General features: G+C 43.2%; 1 long non-coding RNA gene across 1 annotated transcript; it reads right to left on the bottom strand.

Annotated features, from left to right (window-relative positions):
- Window positions 1-746: 746 nt before the first annotated feature.
- On the bottom strand, window positions 747-6495 carry LOC106587152 (uncharacterized). Its single transcript, XR_001324376.3, has 2 exons — window positions 6090-6495; window positions 747-2894 (listed from the first exon to the last, which is right to left on the bottom strand). It is a non-coding gene; the product is annotated as an uncharacterized LOC106587152 (long non-coding RNA).
- Between the last annotated feature and the right edge of the window lie 11063 nt (window positions 6496-17558).

The following is a 17558-nucleotide window of genomic DNA, read 5'->3' as shown; positions in this document are numbered from 1 at the left end:
AGAAACACTGTTCTTCAGTGGTTTTTCTTTTGTACAATTCTGTATCTGATAGTTATTTTGTGTGAGTGCTGCAGCATACTGATTAGATTTTCCCATTTGGTGATTTCTTCCATAGACGATGCCCCACAGCTGCCATGTCCTACAGCTACTGCAGTAACGCTGACCCCCTTTCACCCAGCCAATGAGAAGCCGTGCCCATTTGGCGTGGTAAACATCATCATCATTAGCATCTTGACCATCCTGCTGTGTGTCATCTTCCTCATCTGGGTCACTCCACGGGTGAGTGTGCTCATGGTTGCCCAGGTGATGGGTCAATCACATGCATCTCAAAACATTGTCCTTTATTAACAAGTTGTCCTAGTCCTACTAAACACATTGGGAGCATATTACCAGTATGCTATATATTACCAGTAAACTTTGTCAAAACACAATGTTCTTTCAATGCCAGTCATTGTAGTGACTGAAATGGGCAAAGGGCAATTAGGATGCATATTTTTTTATCAATGTCCAAGAATAATTAAGTGGTTGAATTAGTAAAAATGATTGCTTGTAACACATAAGATATGAATGAAGCAACATTCCTGTTTCACAGGTGAAGAGGTGCTGTAACCAGGGATGATCCACACCCCAGGTCTTTCCTGACTCGGTCTATGCAGAAATGGCCAGGAATCAGAAGAATCGTAACCCTATTCTGTCTGTGGTTGTTAATTTCTTTACTATCAAATGAGACAAATGTATCACACAAGTCAGAGTTGTACTTAAATTAAATCTTTAATCCCTTAACCCGTTCACACGTACCATCACACGGGTGTGATCGTTCTACAGTGGTCCCTGAAGCGTACGATGATTAGAAAGCTCATTTAGAACGGCCAGTTTCGAATAACGCAACAATCAGCATTTGAGCTGGCCACACTTTTTTCCAGAAATTTACACAAACACAGTACTTACAAAGTTATGTCCAGAATGTGAGCAGTTTATTTTTAGTCTACATTTGTCCTAGCGCTAACTAAGGAAAGATTGATGCAACACAAGTGGTCATATTTTCTAACTCTCGGCTGACATAAACTACAATATGAATTAGCTAATAGCAATTACTATGTATAAGTAATCACATCACGGGTGAGTAAAACACTTTCTAGAAATCGAAAGTAATCCGAAGATTAGTTTCAGCGTGCAGCATCGTCTACCATCGTTCACATCCCACCATTCACTTCCTGAAGTTCTCAAAAAATGAGTGAACCCTTACTCACCTCATTTTGTTATTACATTTACATTTAAGTCATTTAGCAGACAATCTTATCCAGAGCGACTTACAGCATCTTTGGTCAGACAGACGATCACGTGAAACCCAGAATGCATTGTATGTCAACAAACCTGGCTCCACACATAGCTGGAATTAGCTTAGCTCATCAATCAGTACAACCTTCAAAAAATTATTTTACACACATACTATGTGCCCATTACAATCTATGCAAATGTAACAGTTTCTTCCGTCCCTCTCCTCACCCCTACCTGGGCTCGAACCAGGGACCCTCTGCACACATCAACAACTGACACCCACGAAGCATCGTTTCCCATCGCGCCACAAAAGCCGCGGCTCTTACGCGATTTATCACCGGTACCGTAATTTCCGGACTATTAAGCGCACCTGAATATAAGCCGCACCCACTGAATTTTTTTTAAAGTATTATTTTGAACATAAATAAGCCGCACATGTCTATAAGCCGCAGGTGCCTACCGGTACATTGAAAAAAATGAACTTTACACAGGCTTTAACGAAACACGGCTTGTAACAAAAATAAATAGGCCTTAACGAAACACGGCTTGTAACAAAAAATAAAAAATGACCAGTAAGCTTTAGTTGTCTTTTTGCACCGAGTCAATTCCTCACGCTGCTGTTTCCAACGTCTTATCGACTCATTAAGACCAAGCTCCCGTGCAGCAGCTCTATTTCCTTTTCCAACAGCCAGATCAATCGCCTTCAACTTGAAAGCTGCATCATATGCATTTCTCCATGATGAGGGTGACAAAATGACTACCATAATCAGAATCATGGGAAGTTTGAGAGCGCTCGATTTAATCTAAACAGTAAACAAAAAAGTTGTTTGACCTTAACCCGTTCGGCAATTTCATTGGTCTAATGAAAGCTTCATGCCGCCAAAAAACTGAGCACATCACAGAATGTGTTTTTTTGGCAGAAAAAAATTGAAAGCGGGAAAAATCCATATATTAGCCGCGTCATTGTTTAAGCCGCGATGTTCAAAGCGTGGGAAAAAAGTTGCGGCTTATAGTCCGGAATTTACGGTAATTGATAAACGTGAATAAAATAGTAAATATATCAATAATACCACACAACATTTTCTGATTGTGATTTATTAATACAAATGGCGCGTGCAGGCAGTCAATCATGTAACCTATCACTCCCACTCTGAGCCATTCAGTGTTGTTGTTTATGTATATAGCTAATGAGCTAAGCTGTAGCATTAGCAATGTCTTTCAAAAGGAGACAACTCACAAATGTGGAAATTCTGGAGATTTAAAAAAATTCTGACAATGAGTCTGAAAGTCAGGAATCAGATTCTAACAGTGAGGAGCTGCCCCCCAGCCATTGAGAACCCTGAATCTGAGGACCCTTGTCCACTGACAAAGTCCTAGTTCAATTTGAAGATGCTGGTGGTGATGGAGGCAGACCGATAGTGGATGAAGTACAGGAGTTCTGTGGTAGCTGGAAGGCTGCTAGCCATTGCACCCTCCTGGCCCTGCTGTTTGCGTTGATGAGTCCCAGTCTGGAGTGCAAAGCCCCTTGCCATTTCCATCTGAGGCAGTGCTTCAAGTTGTTTCTGACAGAGGAGCTGGTGGGAGACATGGTAGAGACCAATCGCTATGCCTTGGAGCTACAGGAGAAGAGAGAGCCAGGAGTAGGTGGGGACAACCACAATTAGTGAAATGTATACCTTTCTGGTGACAGTCCTTCTCATGGGGATAGTAAAGAACTCCTCCATACTTTGCCACCCTCCTTTCTAGAGGTCGACCGATTAATCGGAATGGCCGATTAATTAGGGCCGATTAAGTTTTCATAACAATCGGAAATCGGTATTTTTGGACGCCGATTTGGCAAAGTGTATATGAAATACAAATGGTATAGAGAGAAATAGTCCTATAATTCCTATAATATCTACAACCTAAAACTTCTTACCTGGGAATATTGAAGACTCATGTTAAAAAGGAACCACCAGCTTTCATATGTTCTCATGTTCTGAGCAAGGAACTTAAACGTTAGCTTTTTTACATGGTACATATTGCACTTTTACTTTCTTCTCCAACACTGTTTTTGCATTATTTAAACCAAATTGAACATTATTTATTTGAGGCTAAATTGATTTTATTTATGTATTATATTAAGTTAAAATAAGTGTTCATTCAGTATTGCCATAGTTGTCATTATTACAAATAAATAAATTTGGCCGATTTTAATCGGTATCGGCTTTTTTTTGGTTCTCCAATAATCGGTATCGGCGTTGAAAAATCAGAATCCGTCGACCTCCTAATTGTTTCCAGAGGCAGTTTGGAGCTCGGTATTGAGTGTTGCAACCAAGGACAGACTATTTTTACGCGCTTCAATACCCGCCGATCCCTCGTGTGGCCTACCATTTCACTCAGACGTTTCCCACTTCACAATAACAGCACTTACAACTGTGGCAGCTCTAACAGGGCAGAAAATGGACAAACTGACTTGTTGGAATCCTATGACAGTGCCACTTTAAGTCACTGAGCTCTTTAGTAAGGCAATTCTACTGCCAATGTTTGTTTTTGGAGATTGCATGCCGGTGTGCTCTATTTGATGCCTCTCAGCAACGGTGTGGCTGAAATAGCAGAATCCACTCATTTGAAAGGGTGTCCACATATGCACTGTGTGTGTGTGTGAGTGTGTGACACACAGTGCATTCAGAAAGTATTCAGACCCCTTGACTTTTTACGTTATAGCCTTATTCTAAAATGGTTTAAATCTAGACAATACTCCATAATGAAGCAAAAATAGGTTTTTCAATTTTTTTGTTGTTGCAAATGTTAAACTGATATCACATTTACATAAGTATGCAGTACTTTGTTGAAGTACCTTTGGCAGCAATTACAGCCACGAGTCTTCTTGGGTATGATGCTACAGATCCTCTCAAGCTCTGTCAGGTTGGATGGGGAGTGTTGCTGCACAGCTATTTTCTGGTCTTTCCAGAGACGTTAGATCGAGTTCAATCTTGGTTTCATCAGACCAGAGAATCTTGTTTCTCATGGTCTGAGAGTCTTTAGGCACATTTTGGCAAACTCCAAGCGGGCTGTCATGTGCCTTTTACTGAGGAGTGGCTTCCGTCTGGCACTCTACCATAAAGTCCTGATTGATGGAGTGCTGCAGAGATGGTTGTCCTTCTGGAAGGTTCTCCCACCTCCACAGAGGAACTTTAGAGCTCTGTCAGAGTGACCATAAGGTTCTTAGTCACGTCCCTGACCAAGGCCCTTCCCCCCCGATTATTCAGTTTGGCCAGGCAGCCAGCTCTATGAAAAGTCTTGGTGGTTTCAAACTTCTTCCATTTAAGAATGATGGAGGCCACTGTGTTCTTGGGGACCTTCAATGCGGCAGACATTTTTTGGTACCGTTCCCCAGATCTGTGCCTAGAGCTCCGAGACAGGATTGTGTCTAAGGACAATTCCTTCAACCTCATTGCTTGGTTTTTGCTCTGACATGCACTGTAAACTGTAGGCCCTTAAATACACAGACATGTGTGCCTTTCCAAATCATGTCCAATCACTTGAATTTACCACAGGTGGACTCCTACCAAGTTGTACAAACATCAAGGATGATCAATGGAAACAGGATGTATCTGAGCTCAATTTTGAGTCTCATAGCAAAGGGTCTGAATACTCATGTAAATGAAGCGTCTGTTGTTTTTTTTAATACATTTGCAAAAATGTCCTCATCTTTTTTGGGATTGTCATTATTGGCTATTGTGTGTAGATTGCTGAGGACTATTTTTTTAAATCTATTTTGGAATAAGGCTGTAATGTAACAAAGTGTAAAAGGTCAAGGGGTCTGAATACTTTACAAAGGCACTATATATATATCCTTTAAGAGTGTGCTCCTAATCTAAGCTCGTTACCTGTATAAAAGACACCTGGGAGTCAGAAATCTTTCTGATTGAGAGGGGGTCAAATACTTATTTCCCTCATTAAAATGCGAATCAATTTATAACATTTTTGACATGCGTTTTTCTGGATATTTTTGTTGTTATTCGGTCTCTCACTGTTCAAATAAACCTACCATTAAAATTATAGACTGATCCTTTCTTTGTCAGTGGGCAAACGTACAAAATCAGCAGGGGATCAAATACTTTCCCCCCCTGTGTGTGTGTGTGTGTGTGTGTGTGTGTGTGTGTGTGTGAGTGATTGAATTATGAGGCCTACATTTTGCAATGTACAAATTATAATTATTTTCTGGCCCCACTGCCATTTGCTCCGACAAATACTTTCCCGCAGCTGAATCCATTTGCCTACCCTTCACGTGTATGTTATCAGCTGTGAGAAAAGTGTGGTGAAGCAGCCCTGTCGTTTGAGACACTACGTCACTATTCTTAGCTGTTTTCCTGCTCAATCTGTTGTCTTGCAACCATGGCCTGTACCCTTTTGTTAATATAGGTTGAAGATACCCATTAACTTCAACCTATGTAAATAAGGTGAGAAACTTAAGGCAGGTTTGCTATTGAGAATGCACAAGGTAAGGTAGGAGGTGATACTGGGTGCAGGTGTTCCATCCTGTTAGAGGACATGAAAGATAGGGCAGGAATACAGTTAGAGTTTTAGCTCCCATTTCCTTTCCACTTTGATGGAATCAAAGACAAACTATTCAAACATATTTCCCATTCCGCTGAATATACAGTACCTGTACAAAAACATATAGTACTTATGAATACATTTTATCTATAGATAACTAGAAAGGCATCAAATCTACATATTAACCTACAGCTAGTCTCGCTCTCAACCCTGAAAAGCCATGCAGCTGAGTGAAACTAACTATTACGTGTCACATATCAATTTGGTACCTTGGGTCTAGCACCAACTCACGAAACCCCCGTTTCTCGGCCGTGTAAATTGGGGCTACGTCTTTGCAGATGTAAGTTGTAATGGCAGCTGTTATCTCGTTCCATCTTCGTGATTCTTTGCAATATGGTGTGCCGCGGGCAAAAACCTCTTGCAACGTCTGAGTCAGAGGTTTGTTTTGAGCACTCGACTGTACTTTCTTGGGTCTCATCCGTAGACTCTCCGTACTGTTTCACATGATTCTTGCGTAGGTGGTAAAATAGGTTAGTGGTGTTTGAGCCTGTTGTCGGGAGAGGACGGTTTTCTGGTTAGTGTCTGACTTTTCATACCCAAACCACGTCCATGCGACCGAAGTAGCCCCTCTTTTAAGTACGAGCTCTATGTCACGTTAACACTCCTCCATGTTTGTTTGTGTTGCAAATTTCCTTCCACACGCAAAGCGTCGTCCAATTGACGAAAAATATTGCCGTAAAGGGTGATTTGCGACACAACGAAATAAACTGGACGTTTTTCTATCGTTTCATATTATGCTCTATCGTCACACGATATGTCGTCATATCCCCCAGCCCTAGGTTGTGTAGAATAGCAGATCCAAAGTAGCCAAGGGAGGTGATAGGTGGAAATTGCAGAAAAGCAATACTTTAATGTATTGCAGATGAAGAATTTCAGGATACATGGCTTGTCTTGAAAAACAGATGGCTGTAGCAGTTTTTAACCTTCATTTAACCAGGCAAGTCAGTTTAGAACAAATTCTTAGTTTCAATGACAGCCTAGGAACAGTGGGTTAACTGCCTTGTTCAGGGGCAGAACGACAGATTTTTACATTGTCAGCTCGGGGATTCGAGCTTGCAACCTTTCGGGTTACTAGTCCAATGCTCTAACCACTAGGCTACCTGCCGTCCATAACCATACTTAGTCAAGTAGATTTTAGTTTAAAACATAGAGCTGCATCAAGTAGAACATGATTAGTGTTACTACTTAGAGATTGAAAGCATGTGTGGGCTGCTTGCTAATTGCATAACTCACCACACCTGGCTACAACTTGAGCAATCAACTTAGTAGCAAACAATTAAGGTCAGGCACACCTAAAATGGCAGCTAGCTCTGCACTAGTTCACTTTATCCAAACCACACATATATACTTTCAAGCATTTTAGATATTGTAATGAAAGAGCAGGCCTCGAACCCTCGGCCCGGCGCGCTGTCGATTGTGCCGCACAAGCATGCTCATGCAGCAGGATTGATTTCCACGCTTATTAACCCAGGGTCGTTACAATATTAACTTCATGAATTATCTTTTAAAATGGTGATGAGGCCATGCTAAAGCTGCCTCATCACACAGGTATAAGATGTGTTTACAGTGATAGATGCTCTGCTGTGGCTTCCCTTGTAAGCTGGAAAATATGTGACAGTCATTTTGCAGACAGTACCAGAAACTGTAGTAGTTAAATGTATGCTCACTAGAGGGCAGCAAAACCATGATCATGTAGGCCTTTATAGGGTTATGGGAGATTTATTTATTTATTTATTTAACCAGGTAGTCAAGTTAAGAACAAGTTCTCATTTACAATTGCGACCTGGCCAAGATAAAGCAAAGCAGTTCGACACATACAACAACACAGAGTTACACATGGAGTAAAACAAACATACAGTCAATATTACAGTAGAAAAATAAGTATATATATACAATGTGAGCAAATGAGGTGAGATAAGGGAGGTAAAGGCAAAAAAGGCCATGGTGGCAAAGTAAATACAATATAGCAAGTAAAACACTGAAATGGTAGATTTCTTCTGGAAGAAAGTGCAAAGTAGAAATAGAAATAATGGGGTGCAAAGGAGCAAAATAAATAAATACAGTAGGGGAAGAGGTAGATTGTTTGGGCTAAATTATAGCTGGGCTATGTACAGGTGCATTGATCTGTGAGCTGCTCTGACAGCTGGTGCTTAAAGCTAGTGAGGGAGATAAGTGTTTCCAGTTTCAGAGATTTTTGTAGTTCGTTCCAGTCATTGGCAGCAGAGAACTGGAAGGAGAGACGGCCAAAAGAGGAATTGGCTTTGGGGGTGACCAGAGAGATAAACGGATGGCACTGTGATAGACTGCATCCAGTTTATTGAGTAGGGTATTGGAGCTATTTTGTAAATGACATCGCCGAAGTCGAGGATCAGTAGGATGATCAGTTTTACAAGGGTATGTTTGGCAGCATGAGTGAAGGATGCTTTGTTGTGAAATAGGAAGCCAATTCTAGATTTAACTTTGGATTGGAAATGTTTGATGTGAGTCTGGAAGGAGAGTTTACAGTCTAACCAGACACCTAGGTATTTGTAGTTGTCCACATATTCTAAGTCAGAACGTCCAGAGTAGTGATGCTGGACAGGCGGGCAGGTGCGGGCAGCGATCGGTTGAAGAGCATGCATTTAGTTTTACTTGTATTTAAGAGCAGTTGGAGGCCACGGAAAGAGAATTGTATGGCATTGAAGCTCGTCTGGAGGGTTGTTAACACGGTGTCCAAAGAAGGGCCAGAAGTATACAGAATGGTGTTGTCTGCGTAGAGGTGGATCAGAGACTCACCAGCAGCAAGAGCGACATCATTGATGTATACAGAGAAAAGAGTTGGCCCAAGAATTGAAACCTGTGGCACCCCCATAGAGACTACCAGAGGCCTGGACAACAGGCCATCCGATTTGACACATTGAACTCTATCAGAGAAGTAGTTGGTGAACCAGGCGAGGCAATCATTTGAGAAACCAAGGCTATTGAGTCTGCCGATGAGGATGTGGTGATTGACAGTGTTGAAAGCCTTGGCCAGGTCAATGAATACGGCAGCACAGTATTGTTTCTTATCGATGGCGGTTACAATATCATTTAGGACCTTGAGCGTGGCTGAGGTGCATCCATGACCAGCTCTGAAACCAGATTGCATAGCGGAGAAGGTGCGGTGGGATTCGAAATGGTCGGTAATCTGTTTGTTGAAATGGCTTTTGAAGACCTTAGGAAGGCAGGGTAGAATAGATATAGGTCTGTAGCAGTTTGGGTCAAGAGTGTCCCCTCCTTTGAAGAGGGGGATGACAGCAGCTGCTTTCCAATCTTTTGGAATCTCAGACGACACGAAAGAGAGGTTGAACAGGCTAGTAATAGGGGTTGCAACAATTTCGGCAGATCATTTTAGAAAGAAAGGGTCCAGATTGTCTAGCCCAGCTGATTTGTAGGGGTCCAGATTTTGCAGCTCTTTCAGAACATCAGCTGACTGGATTTGGGAGAAGGAGAATATACCAAGATACCATTGGATACCATTGGCCATACCAAAAGATACCATTGGCCATGTTCGAGAGCATCAAATCCATGATGCATTGTGGGTAAATGGTGACTGACTGATCTACAAATATTCAAGAGTTGTTATTTATAATGCAAGGGGATTTGTAGATCAGTTATTCGGCAGTCGCCTGCAATGTCAAACAAGCCCAATGGTTGCGCTCCTCTGCTCAGACGTTGCTTGCATTAACCAATGGTTGCATGACACGTCATTGACTGTCATCAACTGACATATTTCTCCAACATATGGTTAGCTGATACTTAAAAAACCTATCCGGGCGTTGTAAGATCTGTCAGGTGTCAAACTTCTAAGCTCAGGAACACAGAAATGTCTATGCGTTCAATGGGCTCATTTGATATTCACGTTTGCTGTGAGAAAAATGGCTAAAATAATTTGAATACATTTTTACAGCAAACTTCTAAAAATGTAGTCACAGCTTGTAAACTAAAATGCCCATAAGTAGGCCAACAGAAGCCTACCCACTGGTCACACACTGGTTGAACCAACGTTGAATAGACGTCTGTGCTCAGTGGGTGCTTTGTCACAGCCTTTTGTTTTAAACAATCAGCAGCCTAATCAATTCTGATTGGCTGCATGAGGCCTATATGGCTTTTATTTTTTGCACATTAAGGCGGCAGTTATGTCAACATCATTCATATCAAAAACGGACTACCAGAGGAGGCTGGTGGGATGAGCTATAGGAGGGCGGGCTCATTGTAATGGCTTAAATTGAATAAATGGAATGGTATCAAACACAAACATATGGAAACAACGTTTGACTCACATTTACATTTAAGTCATTTAGCAGACGCTCTTATCCAGAGCGACTTACAAATTGGTGCATTCACCTTATGATATCCAGTGGAACAACCACTTTACAATAGTGCATCTAAATCTTTTAAGGGGGGGGGGGGGGTAGAAGGATTACTTTATCCTATCCTAGGTATTCCTTAAAGAGGTGGGGTTTCAGGTGTCTCCGGAAGGTGGTGATTGACTCCGCTGTCCTGGCGTCGTGAGGGAGCTTGTTCCACCATTGGGGTGCCAGAGCAGCAAACAGTTTTGACTGGGCTGAGCGGGAACTGTGCTTCCTCAGAGGTAGGGAGGCGAGCAGGCCAGAGGTGGATGAACGCTGTGCCCTTGTTTGGGTGTAGGGCCTGATCAGAGCCTAAAGGTACGGAGGTGCCGTTCCCCTCACAGCTCCGTAGGCAAGCACCATGGTCTTGTAGCGGATGCGAGCTTCAACTGGAAGCCAGTGGAGAGAGCAGAGGAGCGGGGTGACGTGAGAGAACTTGGGAAGGTTGAACACCAGACGGGCTGCGGCGTTCTGGATGAGTTGTAGGGGTTTAATGGCACAGGCAGGGAGCCCAGCCAACAGCGAGTTGCAGTAATCCAGACGGGAGATGACAAGTGCCTGGATTAGGACCTGCGCCGCTTCCTGTGTGAGGCAGGGTCGTACTCTGCGAATGTTGTAGAGCATGAACCTACAGGATCGGGTCACCGCCTTGATGTTAGTGGAGAACGACAGGGTGTTGTCCAGGGTCACGCCAAGGTTCTTAGCACTCTGGGAGGAGGAAACAATGGAGTTGTCAACCGTGATGGCGAGATCATGGAACGGGAAGTCCTTCCCCGGGAGGAAGAGCAGCTCCGTCTTGCCGAGGTTCAGCTTGAGGTGGTGATCCGTCATCCACACTGATATGTCTGCCAGACATGCAGAGATGCGATTCGCCACCTGGTTATCAGAAGGGGGAAAGGAGAAGATTAATTGTGTGTCGTCTGCATAGCAATGATAGGAGAGACCATGTGAGGATATGACAGAGCCAAGTGACTTGGTGTATAGCGAGAATAGGAGAGGGCCTAGAACAGAGCCCTGCGGGACACCAGTGGTGAGAGCACGTGGTGCGGAGACAGATTCTCGCCACGCCACCTGGTAGGAGCGACCTGTCAGGTAGGACGCAATCCAAGCGTGGGCCTCGCCGGAGATGCCCAGCTCGGAGAGGGTGGAGAGGAGGATCTGATGGTTCACAGTATCAAAGGCAGCAGATAGGTCTAGAAGGATGAGAGCAGAGGAGAGAGAGTTAGCTTTAACAGTGCGGAGAGCCTCCGTGACACAGAGAAGAGCAGTCTCAGTTGAATGACCAGTCTTGAAACCTGACTGATTTGGATCAAGAAGGTCATTCTGAGAGAGATAGCAGGAGAGCTGGCCACGGACGGCACGTTCAAGAGTTTTGGAGAGAAAAGAAAGAAGGGATACTGGTCTGTAGTTGTTGACATCGGAGGGATCGAGTGTAGGTTTTTTCAGAAGGGGTGCAACTCTCGCTCTCTTGAAGACGGAAGGGACGTAGCCAGCGGTCAAGTATGAGTTGATGAGCGAGGTGAGGTAAGGGAGAAGGTCTCCGGAAATGGTCTGGAGAAGAGAGGAGGGGATAGGGTCAAGCGGACAGGTTGTTGGGCGGCCGGCCGTCACAAGACGCGAGATTTCATCTGGAGAGAGAGGGGAGAAAGAGGTCAAAGCACAGGGTAGGGCAGTGTGAGCAGGACCAGCGGTGCCGTTTGACTTAGCAAACGAGGATCGGATGTCGTCGACCTTCTTTTCAAAATGGTTGACGAAGTCATCCGCAGAGAGGGGGGGGGAGGGGAGGAGGATTCAGGAGGGAGGAGAAGGTGGCAAAGAGCTTCCTAGGGTTAGAGGCAGATGCTTGGAATTTAGAGTGGTAGAAAGTGGCTTTAGCAGCAGAGACAGAAGAGGAAAATGTAGAGAGGAGGGAGTGAAAGGATGCCAGGTCCGCAGGGAGGCGAGTTTTCCTCCATTTCCGCTCGGCTGCCCGGAGCCCTGTTCTGTGAGCTCGCAATGAGTCGTCGAGCCACGGAGCAGGAGGGGAGGACCGACCCGGCCTGGAGGATAGGGGACATAGAGAGTCAAAGGATGCAGAAAGGGAGGAGAGGAGGGTTGAGGAGGCAGAATCAGGAGATAGGTTGGAGAAGGTTTGAGCAGAGGGAAGATATGATAGGATGGAAGAGGAGAGAGTAGCGGGAGAGAGAGAGCGAAGGTTGGGACGGCGCAATACCATCCGAGTAGGGGCAGAGTGAGAAGTATTGGATGAGAGCGAGAGGGAAAAGGATACAAGGTAGTGGTCGGAGACTTGGAGGGGAGTTGCAATGAGGTTAGTGGAAGAACAGCGTCTAGTAAAGATGAGGTCAAGCGTATTGCCTGCCTTTTGAGTAGGGGGGGGGAAGGTGAGAGGGTGAGAGGGTGAGGTCAAAAGAGGAGAGGAGTAGAAAGAAGGAGGCAGAGAGGAATGAGTCAAAGGTAGACGTGGGGAGGTTAAAGTCACCCAGAACTGTGAGAGGTGAGCCATCCTCAGGAAAGGAACTTATCAAGGCGTCAAGCTCATTGATGAACTCTCCAAGGGAACCTGGAGGGCGATAAATGATAAGGATGTTAAGCTTGAAAGGGATGGTAACTGTGACAGCATGGAATTCAAAGGAGGCGATAAACAGATGGGTCAGGGGAGAAAGAGAGAATGTCCACTTGGGAGAGATGAGGATTCCAGTGCCACCACCCCGCTGGCCAGATGCTCTCGGGGTATGCGAGAACACGTGGGCAGACGAGGAGAGAGCAGTAGGAGTAGCAGTGTTATCTGTGATAATCCATGTTTCTGTCAGCGCCAAGAAGTCGAGGGACTGGAGGGTAGGCTGAGGTAGGCTGAGATGAACTCTGCCTTGTTGGCCGCAGACCGGCAGTTCCAGAGGCTGCCGGAGACCTGGAACTCCACGTGGGTCGTGCGCGCTGGGACCACCAGGTTAGAGTGGCAGCGGCCACGCGGTGTGAAGCGTTTGTATGGCCTGTGCAGAGGGGAGAGAACAGGCATAGACAGACACATAGTTGACAGGCTACAGAAGAGGCTACGCTAATGCAAAGGAGATTGGAATGACAAGTGGACTACACGTCTCGAATGTTCAGAAAGTTAAGCTTACGTTGCAAAAATGATTAAAATGATACAGTACTGCTGGCCGGTGAAGTAGGCTAGCTAGCAGTGGCTGCGTTGTTGACTTTGTTTGAAAGTGTAGCTGGCTAGGTAACCTCGATAGTTTCAGTACTACACCTTATCATGATACAAAGGCAACTATGTAGCTAGCTAACATAACACTAATCAAGACGTTCCTTTGTAATGTATTTAGTTTCTACAATGCTGCTCGTCGGTAATAGTTGGCTAGGTTTGGAAATGGCGTCGCGGGGGACGAAAATAGCTGGCCAGCTAACCTCGATAATTACTCTAAACTACACAATTATCAAACTATGACAAAGACAACTTATTGACTAAAATGACTACAATGATACAGTACTGCTGGCTGGTGAAGTAGGCTAGCTAGCAGTGGCTGCGTTGTTGACTCCGTTCCATAAATTCCATTCCAGAAATTACAATGAGCCCGTCCTCCTATAGCTCCTCCCACCAGCCTCCTCTGCAGACCAAGTATAGGCAGCCTGGATCAAAATGTTGTTGTTTTAAAAGGTCAGCGTTGGAACTAACCATTTTAAATTCATATGTACTGTATTTCATCAAGGTAAATGTTTCCTTTAGGCTTCACAAGAAGAGCCCAAATAATGTCATGACTCCAAATCAATTGCACTACATTGTGTCATTGGACATCCACTTTAGCCTTGTCAGGGAAATGCCCTGACTCTTAGACGCTGCCCAAATGCTCTGTCTAATCGCAAATACGCCTCGCATGCAAAACAGGTTTGGAAACATTTCTAACTTAACTTTAATATGAATGACAACATTTTTCAAACACAAAAGATACACTTACTGTATACATTACACAGTATAGCGAAGTTGCAGCCAGCTGTGTTTTGAGTAACACCTGCTTCTGACCTGACTGGAAATGTGGAATGGAATGGTCCAATGGAAATGTGTGTGCACGGTGAGAGGATGTGTCATTCCATGGCTGAAGGCTGCTACAGCTGGGTGAAACTTTCTAAACTGCTTACAGTAAGAGTATCTTTTGTATTTGAGAGATTCTTACTCACTGGTACAAAAGTTACGGCAAACCGTTACGGGGTAGACTCCAACAGTGAGAACAGTGAAAGGACAAGCGAGATCTAGTACAAGAATACTTGGACGAATACTCAATTTATTTTTTCGGGGAAAATGTTTACTAAATCGTGCCCAAACGACCAGAGCATGACATAAGTGATGCGAATTCGGGTTGTTGGGGAATTTGTTATTTCACTAGTGGGGAATGCACTCTTGTGCACCCGCCAATCAATTCCAAGTAGCTTTATTTCAAAAAGATCTTGGAAGCTTGTTGTAGCTGATGTGATATTTTTGAGTGCATGTCTGTCTGTCTGAATTTTCAGCACTTAGTTTGATTCCTTTGTATTTTAATTATTTTAATTTGAACCTCTTTTATATACATTTCTGAATATATTTTAGTTTAATGATATATGGGCTAGTGTTTTTCCCTACATGTCTGCATGTGTACCATATGCCTGGATTTCCCTGGATTTTCATTACTTGCATGACTTGTCATTATACAAGTCAAAGAGCCTACACTTAGATGCAGGGAGCAGTACAGGTCAGTCGCCTCTACTCCTTTTCTCTCCTTTTTATTATCAGACTCTCTCCTTTTTTTTCTTTATTTCTCTCTTTTTTAAATGTTTCTTCTCTCCCCTCTGACCAGTGTGTGTATGCAGACTGAGTGTTCTCCATCTAGAGGAGAGCCCCCTGGACTTCTCTAGCAATTAAGGCCTCTGTCGGTCTCATTATGCATCATCCCTTTTTCCTTCTCCTTCCTGCTCTCTGTGGCTGTGACATGCTGGCCCTCTCTAGGCTGTACTCTATTAATACACATAGTGGTGTGTGTGTCACAGCATACCTCTGCTCACTGGCTCTTCTCAGACCCCATCTGTGCTTCCCACTCGTTCCCAACGTTCAGGACCACAGGTCGGGCTCCTGGGATCAAGTGGATCAGAGAATGGGAAAATAACACATGCTGATGCCACAGTGTTTTTTAGTGTTTTTCATTCATTTCCGTTTTGTCAGTGATGTGTACGCCGAGGAACTTAAAGCTTCCCATGTTCTACACTGCGGTCCCAAAGCTGGTTGAGAGAATGCCAAGAGTGTGCAAAGCTGTCATCAAGGCAAAGGGTGGCATCTTTGAAGAATCTTTAGTACTTTTTTGGTTACAACATGATTCCATGTGTGTTATTTCATAGTTTTGATGTCTTCACTATTATTTTACAATGTAGAATATAGTAAAAATAAATAAAAACCCTGGAATGAGTAGGTGTGTCAACTTTTGACTGGTACAGTATGTGATGGAATGTATAGACATTGTAGACAGTATGTGGATAGAATAGTATATCTGAAGAATACGTGGGTAGAATAGTATATCTGAAGAATACGTGGGTAGAATAGTATATCTGAAGAATACGTGGGTAGAATAGTATATCTGAAGAATACGTGGGTAGAATAGTATATCTGAAGAATACGTGGGTAGAATAGTATATCTGAAGAATACGTGGATAGAATAGTATATCTGAAGAATACGTGGATAGAATAGTATATGTACAGCAATAGTCGAATAGGATGACCTTGACTAGAACACAGTATATACATATGAAATGGGTAAAATAGTATGTAAACATTATTAAAATGACCAGTAAAATACACTAATTTCAGAGATGAGTGATTCAGGACCAGCGGGATTCCAAAAACTAAAACGAGGCTGCTACTGAAATCATAGCTGTGGGAAGTAGGGGTGCTGGGTGTGCTGCAGCACCCCCTGATAAATTGCAATAAAAAAAAAATACTCAGAATTGTAACAAGCAATTTTCGATTGAAGTAATAAACAATGATGATAAAGAAAGCACATGATACACAAGGAGGCTACTTCGCTAATAAAGCATTTGGCTTTGAGCAGGAATAAAAAAGTTGTTATAAATCATTTCATCATGTTGATCATGTGACACGTCAATGCGCACAGACGCTCGTTATGATTTGAGGAAATCATTGGGGATCATATGGGCCTATTGTTTACATTATACCATAATTATCACTGAACTGACCAAATACCAGGCCCAAAAGGACCAACCGTGCAATAGAAATGCAATATACTAAATGGTGTAAACCAGAAATGAGGTTGAGTAAATTACGTACAGTTATAGGAGGGATTCTTTCTCTGTGTGTTCAGTTCACTATTTCATTTTTGCTTGGTTTAGAGGTAAAGACTGCTACAGAGCTATTTCTCTACTCCCTCCACATTATTTACAACCCTGGATTGAGTGAACTTAAGTTAGACATGTGACACTGAACAGAAGCAACATGTCCACTAGAGGAATTTCTCTCCTCACATTAAAATGATGATGCAAAAGCGTGAGAAGAGATATGAGCTGAGTTTGATTAACATTGAGAAAAATCAGCATCTGACAGATAAATAACATGAACACAACATGATGTAACTTTGATATGCGTTAACATGCCTGTAGATATGTGCATTTTCAGTTGAATCTGCTGTTGTGTTTTTATAACAATGCAATCCATCTGAACTCTCCACTCAACATATTCTATGTCCAACACAATAAACCATTGAAATTGTAATAACATATATAGAGAATTTGATTCAATAAAGAAGTCTAAATTAGATTGTGTATAGTGTTCAGTAATACAGTGGTTCTTAACCAGGGGTACTAGGACCCATGGAGGTACTTGGCCTATCCACAGTAGGAACATAAGAAGACTCATGTTTAGACCATATACTTACTGGTAAAATGCATAAGGGGGTACTCCAGGCAGGGCAACATTCAATTGGTGGTACAGTAACCGCGAAAGGTTGGGAACCACTGCAGTAATACATGAAGGTGTGGTTGACTGTGAGGGACTGTTATGTCAGATGTATCCTATTTCCTGTGTATTTATAAGTAGATGTCAGACAGAGACAGACAACAGTATACAGACAGCTGTGGTGATGGTGATGTCCCTGCTGAAGTGTTTGTTGTTCTACTTCTCATTCAATGAGTTGACCACAGCAGCAGGTAAGGCAAGCTGTTTCTTCCCACCAATCAAGGTTGATTCTGTGTTAAATCATCAGTATGGTACATATGTATCTTTGAATCTAACAACCGTGGTTTCTCTTCCTTTCCTCTCTTTTCTATAGAAGC

Source organism: Salmo salar, chromosome 02, assembly GCF_965601325.2.
Source record: "Salmo salar chromosome 02, fSalSal1, whole genome shotgun sequence".
Lineage (NCBI taxonomy): Eukaryota > Metazoa > Chordata > Actinopteri > Salmoniformes > Salmonidae > Salmo > Salmo salar.
Note: the sequence above shows the minus strand (reverse complement) of the source record. Positions and strands in the feature narration are given on the sequence as shown.